This window comes from Rhinatrema bivittatum, chromosome 3 (assembly GCF_901001135.1).
Source record: "Rhinatrema bivittatum chromosome 3, aRhiBiv1.1, whole genome shotgun sequence".
Classification (NCBI taxonomy): Eukaryota; Metazoa; Chordata; class Amphibia; order Gymnophiona; family Rhinatrematidae; genus Rhinatrema; species Rhinatrema bivittatum.
The window spans coordinates 196,653,197-196,671,200 of record NC_042617.1 but is presented as its reverse complement, the minus strand read 5'-3'; the positions used below and the strand labels follow the sequence as shown (position 1 = coordinate 196,671,200).

The window sequence follows — 18,004 nt, the reverse complement described above, 5'->3', positions numbered from 1 at the left end:
GCCCATGCGCTCTGAGTGCTGCTTCACCTTTTTCCATTGTCAAGCACTGTGGTGCAGTACGGTCTGGCAAGGCTCAGATGCAGGTGGATCAAGATGATACCAATGATGATGGTGGTGGCTCTCCTGGTGAGGAAGGGGACATTCTCCTAGATTTGGAGCCATTTAGAACTCTTTTCCATTTCTTTCATAGAGATGAGTTGCCGAATTTGATCTCTCAGACCTTGAAGACTTTCAGAGGGGCTGGGACTGACTCCTTGGGGATGCAGAAGAAGGATCCCATTTGGGTCACCCTATGCAAGTCTTCTAGTTTCTTTCCCCTCCCAGATGCAATCCAGGAGTTGATTGATGTGGAATGGAGAGCGCAGAGGTGTCCTTTAAAGGAGGATGCATCTTGGCAGGTTTATACCCCTTGGATCCACAGGCCAGAGAGCAGTTGCTTTTCCCTAAGGTGAATGCCTTGATTTGTTCTGTCACGAAACATAGCACCATTCCAGTAGAGGAAGGTGCGGTACTGAAGAATGCTCAGGATAGAAGGATTGCGGCTATCCTAAAGCAAGCCTTTATTTGTTTGTTTCTTTTATATACCGTCAATCTAGATGGTGTACAATAAATCATAAATAGATAAGATGTACAAAAAAGATAAAAACTACTCAAAAATAAAACACAATACATTGTAATGTATTTTCTCTATTTTACTGAATATAATCAATAATACAAATATGATAAGTAAAACAAAACAATCAGATTAAAAAGAGAAGAACAGGCTAGCGAGGGACTCATCAAACAAGGCGATCAAGTCTCTGCCAATATTTCATATGCGTTTCTAAATAGTAATGTTTTCAGCTTTTAAAAAAAATATTTGATATCTTTTTGTAACCTTAATTCATCTGGTAAAGAGTTCCATAATTTTGGACCTGTGACTGAGAGAGCTCGTTTTCTCACCTCAGACAAATGTGCCGTTCTGATTGATGGTATTGTCAAAAGTCCTGTATTTGCTGAGCGAAAGTTCCTTTGAGGAGTATGAAGATGTAATGATGCATTTAACCATTCAGATTTATTTATTTATTTTATTTAGCGGTTTTTATATACCGATGAACATTGGGAACATCTCATCAGTTCACATTAAAACGAAAATCAGCAACAAGTGCTTTACAGTGCAACAAAGAACCTGAGAATATACAGATAGGGTAAAATTGCAACGATTCACAACTTATGAAGAAAATATGAAGCTTAAAAATATCATTTTTACAAGAGTATTACTATTTACAGTAGTGTCGCGAAGGCCAGTGAGGAATAGACATCATGGAAGGGGGTAAGCGTTATGGGAGGGAGGTGTGCTTTTCAGAGTATGCTTGTTTGAAAAGGAAAGTTTTCAGGTCCTGTTTAAAGTTTGTTTGTTATTTATGGATTTGAAAAGAATACACAGTGTTTTGTATTCAATTCTTTGCTTTATGGGTAACCAGTACAAATCAATCAGAGTAGGAGTAATATGGTAAAATATTTTGCCTCTACATAAGTCTCGCCACTGCATTCTGCAGAAGTTGCAGTGGTCTTAGGTGGGTAGCAGGCAACCCAAGAAATAAAGCGTTACAATAATCAATAGTGGAAAAGACTAAAGATTGTAAAACAGTTATAAAATCATTAAAATCTAGCAGAGGGTTTAAGCCGTTTTAAAATCTGCAATTTAAAATAACCGTCCCTCGTTTTCTGTTTTATATCACTTTCTAATCTAAAATCAGAATCAATTAAAATTCCAAGATCGCGAACTTGACTGGAGGATTCGACCTGCATGAAATCAGTATTTGAGGCAGTGACATTGAAATTACAAATTGCTTCTTGTTGCGCCTTAGTAGTTTGGGCTATCTTGCATTTTTATTAAGAAGCTGGTAGCGCTGTGTCCAAACTTGGACGTATGGTAGACCCAGGGACCACCTTCTTAGCTGATGCAGGCTTGATATGGTTCACACAGCCGTCAGAGGAGCTGCTTCGGTTATTGTGGCACTGGTCAGCAGATACTATTTCAAAATCTAATCTTACCAAGCTGCCCTTCAAGGGCTTGCTTTTGTTTGGCAGTGAATTGGAAAAAAAATGGGAATTAAATTGTCCAGTTCACTTTTTGCATATTATACAACAGTATAACATATACTATATAATCTAAACATCTCAATAATTATACAGAGTTAATCAAATCTCATCAACATCTTGATATATTGGATTGGCAGGTATTGATTTTTATGTGTTTTTTAGATGCGCGGATTGGAGAGAATGTTGTGATACGTCAAGAAGGTGATATAATTTCCCCTGAGGAAACTCTTATTGGGGTGAAACAAGGAACCTTGTTGGGACATATAGTTTTTCAACAATAACAAGCAATTCTCAATTCAACTTGTGATCTGAGTTTTCAAAAAACACAAGGGGACCGATGGTTTTTTCTCAGTAGTGAATATGTATTTTTTTAAGCTGTGGCTTAAGTAAATAGAATTATGCTTACATATTCAAATTATTAATTAATATATTAAGAGCATATATGAGCATTTGTTCTTTTTATGCATTTTTATGAGGTATACATGTAGTGTGAATGTGATTATTTATTAGGGATGTGAATCGGGCTTCGGACGATTGAAAATATCGTCGATATTTTCAAAATCGTCAGAAATCGGGGGCTCCCCCAAAACGATAGGGAAAAACCCCACGATATTGATAATGGGGGTTCCCTTATCGTTTTGGGGGAGGGCGGGAAAGAAACGCACACAAAAATAACCCCTAAACCCACCCCGACCCATTAAAAGTAACCCCTTAGCTTCCCCCACCCCCCCGCCCCCCCCCCCCCTAAAACCTTTTTACAGATACCTGGTGATCCAGTGGGGGTCCCGGGAGCGATCTCCTGCTCCGGGCCGTCCTCCGGCTCCCAGGCCGTCGGCTGCCACTAATCAAAATGGCGCCGATGGCCCTTTGCCCTTACCATGTGACAGGGTATCCGTGCCATTGGCTGGATCTTGTCACATGGTAGGAGCCATCCAGTGCTCCTACCATGTGATCTGTTACTTCAGGGGCCCATGTTACACGAGGATCCAGGTCGATTCTGTCTTATGGTTTGGCCATTGTTGTTGAAGCGGGGTTGTTGAAGCGGGGTTATTCACCTGCTGTAATTTCCACTCTACTTCGGGCCTGGAAATTTTCTATTTCTCTAGCCTATGTTAGAAGTTGGAGGGTCTTTGAGGCCTGGTGTTCTGAGCGAGGTACTCAACCGCTCAAGGTGAATATTCCTTTGATTTTGGAATTTTTACAGGAAGGCTTGCTTAAGGGTTTGGCCCTTAACACCTTGGAGGTTCAAGTTGCAGCCCTGGCTTGCTATAGGGGGAGAGTAAGTTTTATTTATTTATCTTATTTATTTAGACATTTTATATACCGTTGTTCCACGTATAGATCACAACAGTTTACATAGTGACATTCATAGTTGCAACTCAATAAACAAACAAAGATTGGTTCTAGAGGTAGTATTCATAGGCAAGCATTAGTATCTATCAAATGGAGGGCCTTTGCATTCCCATCCAGACATGTCCTGTTTCTTGCAGGGAGTTAAGCATCTTCACTCCCCATTGCAGCTTCCAGTGCTGCTGTGGAATCGTAACTTGGTCCTTGAGTTCTTGGCAGGTCTGAGTTTTCGTATGCTGCATACTCTTTCCTTATAGCTGCTTACCTTGAAGACAGTTTTTCTGGTAGCAATCTGTTCGGCACGTCTGGTCTTTGAGCTGCAGGCTCTTTCCTGCCTTGAGCCTTTTCTCCGTATGACTCCGGGTGTGGTTCAGCTTCGGACTGTGCCCTCCTTTTTTTTTTTTTACCAAAAGGGTTTCCGAGTTTCATTTGAATCAGTCCATTTCCCTGCCCGCCTTGGACAGGGACAGAGATGAAGCTGAGTACAGTCTTTTGCGTGCCCTGTACGTCAAGCGTCATTTACTGTGGTACTTGGAGGTGACTAAAACTGTTCGGAGGTCTGATCACCTGTTTGTTTTCCATTGTAGAAGTAAATAGGGAGCACTGGCAACGTGGGCAACGATAGCACACTGGGTTAAAAGGGTCATTACAGCAGCTATATGGCTGCTGAGGTTGTCTTGCTGAAACAGATTAGATCACACTCCATGAGGGCTCAAGCATTATCGTGGGTGGAACTTCAGTTGTTGCCTGCTGAAATTTGCCAAGCGTGACGTGGTTATCTTTGCACACCTTCTCCAAGCATTACCATTTGGATGTTAGGGCTAGGGAGGATGCCGTGTTTGCACGGGCGGTATTTATTGGACTGCTGACAGCTTCCTGCCCTTTGCAAGATTAGCTTAGGTGCATCCCACTTGTAAGGGCTGACCTGCCCAAACACTGAGGAAGGAGAAATTACTACTTACCTGATAATTTCCTTTCCTTTAGTAAGGGCAGGTCAATCCCTGACCCGCCCTCAGCTGCTGATGTTTACATTTTTTGGTTAGCCTTTCTTCAGATGAGCTAAGCAGAGATTCCTGCTCTTCTTTGAAAACTGCCAAGTGGTTTCTCTAGCCCTTAGTTTACTAGATATGTTCCTTCTTTTGGTTGAGCTCAGTGTTCTTGTTGGTTGGGAAGCATGAATGGTTGATTGTTAATAGTAATATTCAAGTATAATCAGTTTTGTCCACAGTTTGGCTTTTCTGGAGAATACTGGTGGGCTGATATTTGGGTGGTACTGTGGCCTTGATGTCAGCTTTTGCTCCGTCTCCATCTGGCAGAGGTGCATAACCCACTCATGGGGATTGACCTGCCCTTACTAGAGGAAAAGAAGTTATCAGGTAAGTAGTAATTTCTCCTTTCACAGTACCATTCAGCCATGCTAGCAGTGGAGGAGTAGTCTAATAGCCAGCTGCTCTAGCCACAAACCAAGGAAATCAGGGCTCAAGCCCCCTGCTGCTCCTTGTGAACTTGGGCAAGTCATCACCTCAGGTACAAACTTAGATTGTAAGCCCTGTGGGGATAGGGAAATACCTACAGAGTACCAGAATGTAATTCGCTTTGAGGTGCCAAAAAACAGAATATAAAAAAAATTAAATAAAATTGGACTTCATTTGACCTTTTTTTTAACTTGCAGAATACATTCTATCTGGACTTTCAAGATGGTCTTTAAACAGTTTCCACATCTCATGCAGATGTTTTATACTCACAACTGTTCCTTTTAATTTTCTTTAATTTATTCTTTATCAAAGTATCCCTTTAGTTTAAATGGTAATGCAGTTTTATATTAATCCCTCCAATGTTTATGGCAAATTTGATTGCATTATGAATACTGTTGCCAAGCTGCTTCACCATAGCTAACCCTTGCACCAAGTCCTGCAGATATTGAGACTGTTTGCCTTCCTTTAACATATCCCACCTGCTTTTCAGAAATCAACAAGGACGCGAACGACGGTATATAAAATCATTAAATAAATAAATATATATATTTGCGATCAGTTTGTCAAACTTCATACCCTGATTAAGATGTGAAATAGGGCTGGTTGCTCTGAATTTGTCTGTTTTGAATATGAGTATTTTCTATACCAAACTTTCCCCTTTCTTTATGCTACACCAGTCCAGAACTATTTGTTTGTTTGATTTTTTTTTTTTTTTTTTTTTAGAAAACTGTTTATTACATTGTACAGACAACCTCATCTTATTAACTGCAGAGGAGATCTTAATTCAAGGGCTTTAAACTTTGTCTAAATGATTCCTGTCTGATTAAAATCACTGCTGTACTGAGCGTGACAGCAAACACTCATCAGCAGCAAATAGCATAAGCTGCAGAAGATATAACAAAAGCGGTCCAAAGAACTAAAATGGATGAATGGGCAGAAGTAGAAGCTGTAAATCCTTTAGAGGTTTGTAAAGCAGCCACATAGTCGTAATTACATTCTTCTACTAAACATTATAGAATGGATGTTCTCACAAAAGAAGGCATTAAATTGGAGCCGTTCTTAAAGTGGGACTAACATCCTTCAACCGAAAGTAATTGGGCTTTGGTACTTCCCAGTCATTCTGGACTGGTATAGCAGAAAGAAAAGGAAGAAACAATTAAATCTTTCCAAATAATTTTCTTTCCTTTATTTCTGCTAAACTAGTCCAGAAACCCATCTGAGAAGCTAAATATAGAAACAAAAATAAGTAAGGAAACATTTATTGGAGTTTGAGGAGGGATCTTCTTCTTAAAAAAAAAAAAAAAATACAAGAAATTATTGAAATATTATAGTTAATATTTCTGGCTTTCCAAAGTGTTTAATATGCTTTGTCAGAGAAATATTGGCTTTACCTCCAGCAGCTGTCCACTAGTTCCTCAGAAGGGCCGTCCCCAGCCAGGAAATCCTCCTGGCAAGGTAATCATAAACCTTTCTATCAGTATTACCTGCCGGCTGCTCGGACTCGCCCACCTCGAACCGGTTCCAGGGGTCGCCACTGCCAACAATGGGCCCCCTAGGAAGCCCTAGCCACGAGCTTTTGACTAGCGGCAAGGGAGCGTAAGTCAGCTAGCAGTTCTCCAGGAGGCCAATCCCCCACTCAGAGGAAGACTCCTCAGCTTCGCCGGTCACTGGGAAGAGAGATAACATTGGACCAATGGGTCCTCTCCATCGTCTGCCAGGGGTACCACCTGCATTTCAGCCGGCTCCTAGAGACCTCTCCCCCATGGCCATCATGGGGTTCATCCACCCATTTGGCCATTCTTCAAACAGAACTCTCCACCCTCCTCACAGCGGGCGAGGTGGAAACGGTCCTTTGCCATCAGCAGGGCCAAGGGTTCTACTCGAGGTATTTCCTCGTTCCGAAAAGGAATGGCGGCTTGCGCCCCATTCTCGACCGCATGGCGATGAACAAGTTTCTCGTAAAAGAAAAATTCAAAATGGTCTCTCTCTGGGCATGTTGATCCCACTCCTCTGAAGCGGAGACTGGCTTTGCTCCCTCGACCTGAAGGAGGCTTATGCACATATTGCAATTGTCCCCAACCACAGGAAGTACATCTGCTTCGTGGTGGGGAATGCACATTTCCAGTACAAAGTGCTGCCTTTTGGAGTGGCATCAGCCCCCCGCATCTTTACCAAATGCTTGGCAGTGGTGGCTGCCTACCTCAGACATTGCTTGGTCCATGTGTTCCCATACCTGGATGACTGGCTGCTCCAGAGCCTTGCAAGCTCTGGCCTTGACAGTTCAGACCCTGCAGACTGTGGGATTTGTTATCAACTTCCCAAGTCGCACCTCTGTCCGTCCCTTCAGCTGGACTTCATAGGTGCCAGGATGGACACAGCACAAGCGAAAGCTTTCTTGCCCAGGGACTGAGCGATTGCCCTCACCTCGCTGGCCTCCCTCGTCCGCAACAGCAGGAGGGTGCCAGCCCGTCTCCTGCTGGACCAAGTGGCAGCCTTTGTCCATGTGGCTCCCTTAGCCCGCCTCCGTATGCAGAGCCCTCAGTGGGCCTTGCGTTCCCAATGGCAACAGGTATCCGAGGATCTAGAGGCTCCGACCATGGTCATGGACCCTCTTGGGATCTTTGGCCTGGTGGGAAGCCCTCCCCAATCTGGAAAGCGGACTTCCATTCCAGCTCATGCTGCCCCAGACGATCTTCATCACCAATGCTTTGCCTCAGGGGTGGGGAGCCTACACAAAAGGCTTCCACGCTCAAGGCCTTTGGACTGCCGCCAAAGCACGTTGACAGATAAACTTTCTGGACCTTTGGGCGATATGGTACGCCTTATGGGCAATCCAGGATCAGTGGTCATCCAAAGTAGTTCTGCTCAGGACGAACAACCAGGTCACGATGTGGTACATCAACAAGCAGGGCAGCATGGGCTCGTTCCTCCTCTGCCAAGAGGCAGTAGAGGTCTGGAACTGGGCCCTCTCCCAAGGGATGTATTTGCAGGCAACCTGCCTGCCGGGTCACCTCAACATACTGGTAGATCTCCTCTGTCAGTCGTTCCAGCCACAAGAGTCGTCTCTCAACCCTGCGGTGGCAGCCCACCTATTCCGCAGCTGGGGTATGCCGGATGTGTATCTGTTCTCCTCCCCTCATAACCACAAAGTGAACAAATTCTGCTCCCTGGTAGTGGAGAACGGCCACCCGACCTGCGATGCCTTCTCCCTTCATTGGGGACACAGCCTCCTGTATGCTGGGCTTGATGGACCCTTGGTCTGACCCAGCATGGCAATTTCTTTTGTTCTTACCCACCTCTCCTGCTCCTCTTGAAGACTCTGTCAAAGCGCCATGAGGACAGGGGTACAATGATTCTTGTGGCACCCTCCTCGCCTTGACATGTTTGGTTCCCACTTCTCTAGGACCTGTCAGTGCAAGCGCCCTTTCCGCTAGGGACAGTGCCCGACCTCATATCACAGAACCCAGGGCACTCTGCGCCACCTGAACCTCCAGGCATTGGCCCTCACGGCTTGGATGTTGAGCGCATAATCCTCCAGCCATTACAGCTCTCAGACTGTGTTTCCCAGGTTCTGATTGAATCCTGGAAGCCTTCGACCAGGAAGTCCTACAGCTCGAAATGGAAAAGCTTTTCCATCTGGTGCGGAGGGCATGGGTTGGACCTGCACTTGTGCCCTCCTCCGTCTGCTGGACTACCTGTGGCACTTGTCCGAGTCCGGGCTCCAGACCAGTTCCATCAGGGTACACCACAGCACTATCAACACATACCACCAGGGTGTCGCTGGTATGCCCATTTCGGTCCAGCCCCTCGTTGGCCGTTTCATGCAGGGTCTCCTCCAACTAAAACCCCCTTCTTCAGTCACCAGCAGCATCCTGGCACCTCAGCATTGTCCTAGCAAGACTGATGCAGCCTCAATTTGAGCCTCTGCAGTCCTGTGATCTGAAGTTCCTCACCTGGAAAGTCATGTTCCTGGTGGCGATCACTTCCGCTCGCAGGGTCAGTAAACTTCAGGTCTTGGTTACGTACGCACCGTTCATGAAGTTCTTCCACGACTGTGTGGTCTTGCGTACGTGTCCTAAGTTCCTGCCCAAGGTGGTGACTGATTTCCACATCAATCAGTCGATTATTTTACCCATCTTCTTTCTGAGGCCACATTCCCACCCTGGGGAACATGCTGTCCACATCCTGGACTGTAAACGGGCACTAGCCTTTTACCTAGATCGCATGGTGAGCCACAGACAGTCCACCCAGCTCTTTGTGTCATTTGACCCCAACTGACTAGGTGCAGCGGTGGGTAAGCAAACCCTATTGAACTGGCTGGCGGATTGCATTACCTTCTGCTACACAGGCAGGCCTTCGGAGAAAGTTCTTTTTCAATCAACGCTCAATTAAACTCTGGAATTTGTTGCCAGAGTATGTGGTTAGTGCAGTTAGTGTAGCTGTGTTTAAAAAAGGATTGGATAAGTTCTTGGAGGAGAAATCCATTACCTGCTATTAATTAAGTTGACTTAGAAAATAGCCATTGCTATTACTAGCAACAGTAACATGGAATAGACTTAATTTTTGGGTACCTGCCAGGTTCTTATGGCCTGGATTGGCCACTGTTGGAAACAGGATGCTGGGCTTGATGGGACCCTTGGTCTGACCCAGTATGGAATGTTCTTTATATTTATAAAAAAAAAAAAAAAAAAAAAAAAAAAGCTCACTCTGTGTGGGCCATGGCAGCATCGGGGACCCATTTGCGTGCAGTCCCCATCACAGAAATCTGCTGAGCTGCAACCTGGAGATCTCTCCACACGTTTGTAGCTCACTACTGCTTTGACAGGGATAGCCATCAGAACAGTGCCTTTGGTCAGTCCATCCAGTGCAACCTGTTCCAAACCTGAACCCACCTCTCTCTACTCGTTCTCCTTGTGGGTCCAGACTGCCCCCTGTTTCCCCACAGCACCACAGTTGTGTTGTGCCCGTTGGATTTAGATTTTATTAATTTATGAATTGCCTAACACAAAAAAAGGACTAGGCGATGTACAACAAAAACATTCATAATAAAATATAAAAAAAAACAAAAACATGCAAGGAAGAGATAAAAACAAATCATAAAAACTACAATATAAACATAAAACTTCAATATAAGCAAAACTTAAAACATAGGCTAAACAAATATAACTGCTAATAAAACAATTACATTAACATAAATACTAAAAGTAAGCAAGACTAGAAAGATACGCTTTAAATAGCTTTCTGAAACTCTTGATGGAATCTGATTTCAATAGGGAAAGAGTTCGAGTGTAGGGCCTGCAATGGGAAAAGCGCATTCTCGGGTGACATGGAGTCTGGCAAGCCATGGAGATTGTACATCCAGTAGGCCACTTTGGGATGAGCGCAAAGACCTTGCAGACTGATAAAATCAATGCATGGCATTTGCCCAAATAGAAGACTTGTCATTCAAAAGCTTGAAGATACTCATTGCAACCTTGTACTTTATCCTCTCGTGTATGGAAAGCCAATGTAATTCTTTCAGGGTAGAGGTGATATGATCAGACCACTTCAAGCCAAAAAGCAAACGAGCAGCAGCATTAAGTAGCAATTGCAGGGACTTAATGGTAATGTTGGCTAAGCCAAGATAAAGTGAATTGCAATAGTCCACTATGGGAAAGAGAGCGACCTGTAGGACAGTTCGAAAATCACGTCTGTGAAGGAGTTTTTTAAGGCCAGATAAAACACGAATTCGATAGCAATTCGATGCAATAGCATGTTTAATGTGGGGGCGAAATGATAAAGTATTGGGTGTTTACTCCAAAACTCTTGACCTGCTGTTGAATTGTGAAATTGTAACCAAGCAGTGAAATAGAGTTGAAGTTGATTGAAGAATAGGGACTGTGAATAGCAAGGAACTCTTGTTTTTGCCATGTTTAAAGACAATTTGTGATGTCTCAGCCATTTATTAATGGCAGAGAAGCAGATGTTAAGATGCTCAAGAGTAACTTCCCACGGAGAACATATACGAAATACAAATTGAATGTCATCTATGTACAACTTATAAGAGTCAGTCAAGATTGGAAGCAGTTTGCAGATTGGAGCAAAATAAAGATTAAAGAGAGTAGAGGAAAGAGCTGAGCCTCGTGGCACTCCAGTGGTGACACTGGAGATTAAGCAAAAAAACGATTTTTCTTCAATGACATGAGAATGGTCAGATAGTTAAGATTGAAACCAATTTAACACTTTCCCTGAAATGTCAAGTTCCTGGAGTCTATAAAATAAGATACTGTGATCGATCGTTTCGAAGGCTGTGGATATATCAAGGGAAACCAACAAAAACTGCTGTCCAGAATCAAGGCCATGTCTAAACATTTCAGTAAGAGAAAGAAGTAAAAGCTCAGTGTTTAGAGTGCAACGGAAACCAAATTGATGTGGATCTAAAAGTTCAGCTTTTTCGACGAAATCATTCAATTGAGTTAGAATGGCAGATTCTAGAATGTTGGTGAAAAACGGTAAAGAAGAAATTGGGTGATTTATTGTTGGGGTCAGCTAGATCAAGGTTATGGTTTTTTTTTTAATAAAGGCTGAGCAAATGCATGCTTTAACGATGGTAAAATAAGACCCTCAGATAATGAAAGATTGAGTTTGGAAAAAATGGGTGAAATTACATTGCGAGATGATTTGAAATAAGTAGAAAGAGCATTTGTGGGCATATGGTGTTGGCACCTTGTTTGGGCACTGTTGGTTGCTTCCTGGTTGAATGGGGCAGTCTGGAGCTCTGTACTCACCCACATGTGAGGACTAACATCCTGCTTGTCCTAGGAGAAAGCGTAGTTGCTTACCTGTAATAGGTGTTCTCCTAGGACAGCAGGATGTTAGTCCTCAGGAATCCCCCCCGCCTTCCCATGATGTTAGGTTCATCTTCGGTTTGTTTTTCGTTTTTCGCTTGTATTTTTGCTAGATTACGAGACTGAAGGGGGGGCCTCGCGTGGACGTGCGGATAGTAACAGGCTGGGCATGCTCAGTCTGCTGGCCAAAGTTTCTAGAAACTTTGACAAAAGTTTTCCATGCCGGGCTCGATCGGATGATGTCACCCACATGTGAAGACTAACATCCTGCTGTCCTAGGAGAACACCTGTTACAGATAAACAACTGCGTTTTATCTTTTGTCCTTGTCTATGGTTCTGTATATTCTGATGTCTTTAAGTTAAATTATATGTGTTTTTGAATAGCCATGTTTTTAATTCACATTTAATCTCTTTCTGTCTGGTAAAATACTTGGCAACTCAGGCAGAGAATTCCAGAGCTTTGGACCCACTATGGAAAACACTTAATCTCTTATTTGCGTCGGGTGTGTGCTCCGTATTGTGGGAATAGTCAGTAGTCCTTTATTTTGAGATCTTAATGTTCACTGAGGATTGAAAGGTTGTAGTGTCACTCCTAACAAGTCGGTGTTATTGGAATGAATGATGAGTATTAATGTTAATACTTTATAGTAGATTCTGGATTGTACTGGTAACCAATGCAGTGACATCAATGAGGATGTAATGTTTTTTTCCTGGTTCCTAATAATAATCATACTGCAACATTTTGTAATAATTGTAGTGGTTTTAAGTGGCTTGCTGGAAGACCTGGTAGTAATGAGTTACAGTAGTCAAGGTTTGAGAAGATTAGAGTTTGCAATATAGTACAGAAATCCACAAAAGTTAATAGTGGTTTGAACCAACTTGGCATGGCCTGTCTTAATTTACTGATGTGCATTTTCATTGGGAGGTTCTCATCTAGCTGTACACCTAAATCCCATACTTGATTTGAGGGATTAATTGGAAAATTGCCCAGGTCTAGGCAGGTGGTTTAACTGTTGATGAGTTTCTACTCAGCCAAATGATTTCATTTTTTTGGGGTTTAATGTTAATTTAAGTTGTGAAAGCTCTTGAATTGCTTTCATATAGATAGAACGTAACAAAGCTGTATTTTCAAATGATGTGGAGAGTGGGATATAAAACTGTATGTCATCAGCATACAAGAAGAAAGTTATTCTTAGATTTGTCAGTAATTTATATAGTAAGAGCATGCAAATATTGAATAGTGTTGCTGAGAGGGTTAAGCCTTGAGGGATATTTGTATCACACTGGAAAGTATTAGATATATGGTTGCCCAGTTTGACTTGGAATGTTCTGTTAGATAAAAATGAAGAGAGCCATCTGAGAACACTGCCATTGATACCAATGTTTTTCATCTGATGTCATAACAGGGTATGGCCCACGGTGTCGAAGGCGGCAGTTAAGTCAACTAGCACAAGACAATAAGATTTATCTGTGTCAAGTCCTCGTAAAACAGAGTACATTAATGAGAGGAGTAATGTCTCAATTGAGTGATGTTTCCTAAATCCAAATTGATTTGCTGAGAGAATATTTTGATCTTCCAAGTGATTCACAAGCTGGGAGAACACTGCTTTTTCAAGAACTTTTGCAAGAAAAGACAAGTTGGATATTGGACGATAGTTGTCCCAATAGTCAGTTCTACCATTCTTATTTTTTAGGATCTGCTTTATCACAGTTTGTTTTAACCCATTTGGAACAGTTCATTCTGAGAGAGGTTAACTAATGTTGTGGTTGTCTGAGTGATAACCCCTTGTACGTGTTTCAAGTAACTGTCTGATATTGGGTCACATGGATGAATGGCAGGTTTAATTTTAGTAATGATTTGACCATTTACCCATGCCATTAGAATCTTCAGGTGCTTTTGTTGGAGAACAGATTGGGAATTGTTTTCAACTTATTGATTTTGCTAAGAATGCAGTAACATATTTATTGCAAGCGGCCTTTGTGAAATTGTAGTTTCTTGAGATGGAAGATGTCAGGTCTTTAAATAAATTTTTAACAACCTTAAAGAGCAGTTTAGAATTAAATGTTACCCTATGAATCTTCTTAACATAGTAATCTTTTTTTGCTTTATTGGTTAGTGAACGGAATTTTGTAAGGAAAGATTTATATTTTTCAAAGGATACAGCAGATGGGCATTTCCGCCATTGTTTCTCTAATTTTCTAAGGTTCAGTTTAGTGCTTCTTTAAATCTTCATTGTACCAGGACTACTTAAGTTTGGAGTTATTATTTTCTTTGTTAATAGTTTTCATCTGGACAGGACTAAGGTTTTCAGCTATGTCATTGGCTTTTGATTCCTGGGATAAAATTGTCAATGTGGAATTGGTTTGATTTAGTTCATGGAGTTTTTCTATTGCTTTAGCAAGTACTTACATCTCTATCTTTTTCCTGAAGGTAAGTGTGCTTATTATCTATATCAGTGGTTCTCAATAGGTGTGTTAGGCAAACTAGTGTGTCCCAAGTCCTGGGAGGTGTGTCACAGAGTCAACAGAAGACTGATCTTTCCTTATCAGTCTGGGCAGGAGTTGTCTGACTTCTTTTTTTTATTGGGTATGACAGGAAGCTGCTCTTGCTTTCTTCTCTTCCTGGCCCGTGGAAAATTGTTCCCTCTTTCTTCACTCAGATCAAAGCACAATATCAACAACTCCTGTTCATATGGGCCTGGCAGGACACCAACTTTATCTTCCCCTGCCTGGCCTGGCAGTGAGGCTGCTGATGCTCTCTTCACCCCATGGGGCCTGGATGTGAAAGCAGGAGCATTGGGGAGAAATGTGTGTACTCTATAGATCTGCTGCTGCCTCCTCATCTTCCTATCCTCAATGCTTTTAGCCCTCATCTGCTGCTGATAAAGAGGGAGAGAGACTCTGGATTGGCCTGAAGTCTTTTCTACTGGCTGGGAGCCAGGAGGAGGGAGAAATGTACTGGGCAGGAGGCGTGGGAAGTAGTAGGTTGAGAGTCTGCTGGGCAGGAAGGCATGGGTCAGGAGTCTGCTAGATGGGAAGGGGCGGGGGAAAGGAGGTTGGGGTTGTTGGATAGGGAGAGATAGAAGAGGGGAGGGGCTGGGGGCTACTGAGTAGGGAGGAGAGGTGGAAGTGGAGAGAAAGATGAAGGTGTGGGGCTGCTGGGTTGGGGGAGAGGAGAGGGAGGAGTGGGGGATGCTGAGCAGGAAGGGGTAGGAAAGAGGTGGTCAGGTATTCTGGGTAGGGAAGCGGGAGGGAAGGGCAGAAAGAGTTGAACAGGGGAGAGAAGGAGCATGGGGAAGAGGATGTGGGGTGGGGGTGTTGGGAATGTTGGACAGGGATATGAGCATGAGAAGGGATGATTGAGTAGTTGGGAGAAGTGATGGGGGCATGGAGGGGACTGACTGGGTACAAGGGCCATACTATGTCAGTTTTGAGACTATACATTTCCTCTCTTTGACCTTTGCTTAGTGGAGGAGGAAATATATTTTTGTTTCTAATCTCCAGTTTTGCACTGCATGCAGAAGACGATCTTGGGGTTTCCAGTCCAGGTTTTGTTTCCACATTTGTAATGTTTGGTCTTTTATTCTATATTTGGTGAAGGCAGGTCTGTTTGTATTCTGTGGGTATGTGACTGAGATGAGGTACTTTACTAGAGGTTTGTATCAGCCTTATTTATTGTATTTTCTTAATATTATATTGTGCTGGTGGTGAACTGCTGCATTTTCATGGGTAGGACTATTCCTATTTCATTTCTTGGAGTTACTGCTGCTGAGGTATGGCAGGTTTGATAGATGTGTACAGAGTGGGGCTTGTTTGTATTATTTTACAATGCACCTGGTAGTAGAGGGAGTTTGTGATACTGTTATTAAGATGGCACCAGAATCAGAATATCTTTTTTGTATGGTGAGTTGTACAGGGAAATGTTTTAGTTCTGTTCTGCACTCATTGTCAGGACTCATGTGGATGCAGAGCATATGCTTATATTTAGTCCTATGATAATCATGTGTTCAGTGTGTCACGCATGTGAGCATCATCTGTCCTGATAGAAAAAAAGTTGAGAACCACTGATCTATATTAATATGGGTTTGGTTGATAATGGCAATTTCTGCCTTTATTAATTGGTAATCAGACCAGTCAGTATTGTGTGAGACATATTGATTAGGCAATTACTGGTATTTGCAAATATTAGATCTAGAGTGTGACCCGCTTTGAGTGGCTTTCGAGACAAATTGTGACCATCCCAGGGCTTCCGTTGTTTCTAAAAACATTTCACTGGCTAAGGTTCTTGGTGTTTTTGTCTACCTGGAGATTAAAGTCTCCTACAATTAATGTAGATTCTGGTGATGGAAACACCTTAGTGAATAATGCAATCGGTGGTGAGCAATCTTTTTGTAGTATTTCTGGAGGACAGTAGCCCAGTCTATGTGTAGTTGTGGCGACTTAAGAATTGCCACCTCATAGGAAGGATTAATATTGTACAAGCTTAAGGTCTTTTTTGCTAATTATTAATAAGTCCCCACCTTTTCGTTTAGCTCTAGGAAAATGAAATACATCATAGTTAGGGTGATTAATTTGGTTTAGGAGAAAATTATCTCTGTCTTTTAGCCAGGTTTCAGTGATATAGAAAATAGTGGGATTTAAGTCCTCTAGCAGGACTAATCAGAGGGATTTTTTTTGACAGAGACTGAGCATTTAGTAGAAGCAGAGTAAACAATAAGTAGGAAGATATAGTTGAAGAGTTTTTACTTATCATGGGGTGGTCCAACATTGTGTTGGTTCTGTGCTTATTTCTCTGGATGCTCCTTAGATCTCCATAGCGACCCCATCCATGCATGGGTTCACTGTAGTACTTTTAATCCATGATTGTGGCAGCTTGATTAAAGGTATAAGCACTTCAGGTGTGCACAAAGGGGCAAGCTCCTTTGTTGTGCTCCTTCATGCGCGTGCCTCTCGGCGCAGGTGCCTTCGGTGTCGCCGCCGCGGTCTTCTCTGGTCTGTGGTGCGCGGGCGGTCCTTGCTGGCACGGCATCTCCTCTCTCCGCAGCCCCACCATCGCTGGGACCACCGACGTGGAAGGCCCAGTTGACCCTGCAGCTGCCACTGCCTTGGGCTCTCAAAGCTCTAGCATCAGTGTGATGGCAATCAATAAGAAGGAAAGCAAGATAAATATGACCCTTCAGGGCACTGTTTAGCAGGTCACTAAGCCTCTCTGCATATACGATATGACACATAGCAGAGTGCATGGTCTTAGAGACACTATCCTCAAAGGCATTGAGAGGCAAAGTGAATAAGCTTGGTACCCATAATACAAAATTTATTTCATGCTGTTTATTACAAATATATATATATAGATATATATATAGATATACATTTAAATTCCTCAATGATTAGGAGGTGGGTCTCTTCAAACTGAAAGGAAACCCTAGCGCGAAGGGTCCATGGGATGAGGGTGAAAGGGAATACGAGTAATCTAAGAAAATATTTATTTACCGAAAGGATGGGTGGATGCATGAAACAGCCTCCCTATGAAGGTGGTGGAGACAAGGACAGTATATGAATTCAAGAAAACATGAGATCAGCACAGGGGTGTTGTGTCCATAGGTGCCCGACGCCCTCTCTCCGCCCTCCTTACCTCTCTGGCGCCTCCCTCTCCGACCGCGGGAAGATTGGCTGCCGCGGCGTTCTTCTGCCGCAAGTCTTCGGGCGTTCCTGGACTGGCTCAACGTTGCTATCTGCCATGTTCCTGGAGGCCTAGGGGTGCGCGAGCGGCGCGGCCCCGACAAGTACCGGCAATGGCGCAAACCTCGGGGGCATCCCCCGAAGATAACGTCACCTGCGACGGATATTTAAGGTCTCCGTATTTGCTAACACATCAAGTTAGCAAGGATTGACAACTGATTCGCTTTGTCTTTTAAGCAACTCTGCCTCCTCTGACTTACCAGAGGTGCCCACTCGTCGGGGGCTTCGCGCTCTCCTTTGTTTTTCAGGTGACAGTCTGGAACCGGTACTCACTCCTCGAGGGCCCTTGTTCCCAGACTTGCTTCATATACTCTTCTGCTTGGAAGTCATCACTACCAACTATATCAGCTACATCAGTGAGTTACCATCGTTCTCTCTGAGCTTTCCCTGGAACCAGGTACTCACTCCTCGAGGACCTGTACATTCCAGCTCCTGGGCTTTATTGGGACATTGTGTGAGTGTTACCATCTGCATACCCTGCCTACTCACTATATCTTAGTTTCTCTACAGCTCAGCCTCCAGGGATCG

At 43.3% G+C, this 18,004-nt stretch overlaps 1 protein-coding gene across 1 annotated transcript in view; it reads left to right on the top strand.

The window, feature by feature from the left end:
* The window catches only part of PPIL4 (peptidylprolyl isomerase like 4), a 109,142-nt gene that overhangs the window by 55,371 nt on the left and 35,767 nt on the right, over positions 1–18,004 (top strand). The window lies entirely within an intron of this gene.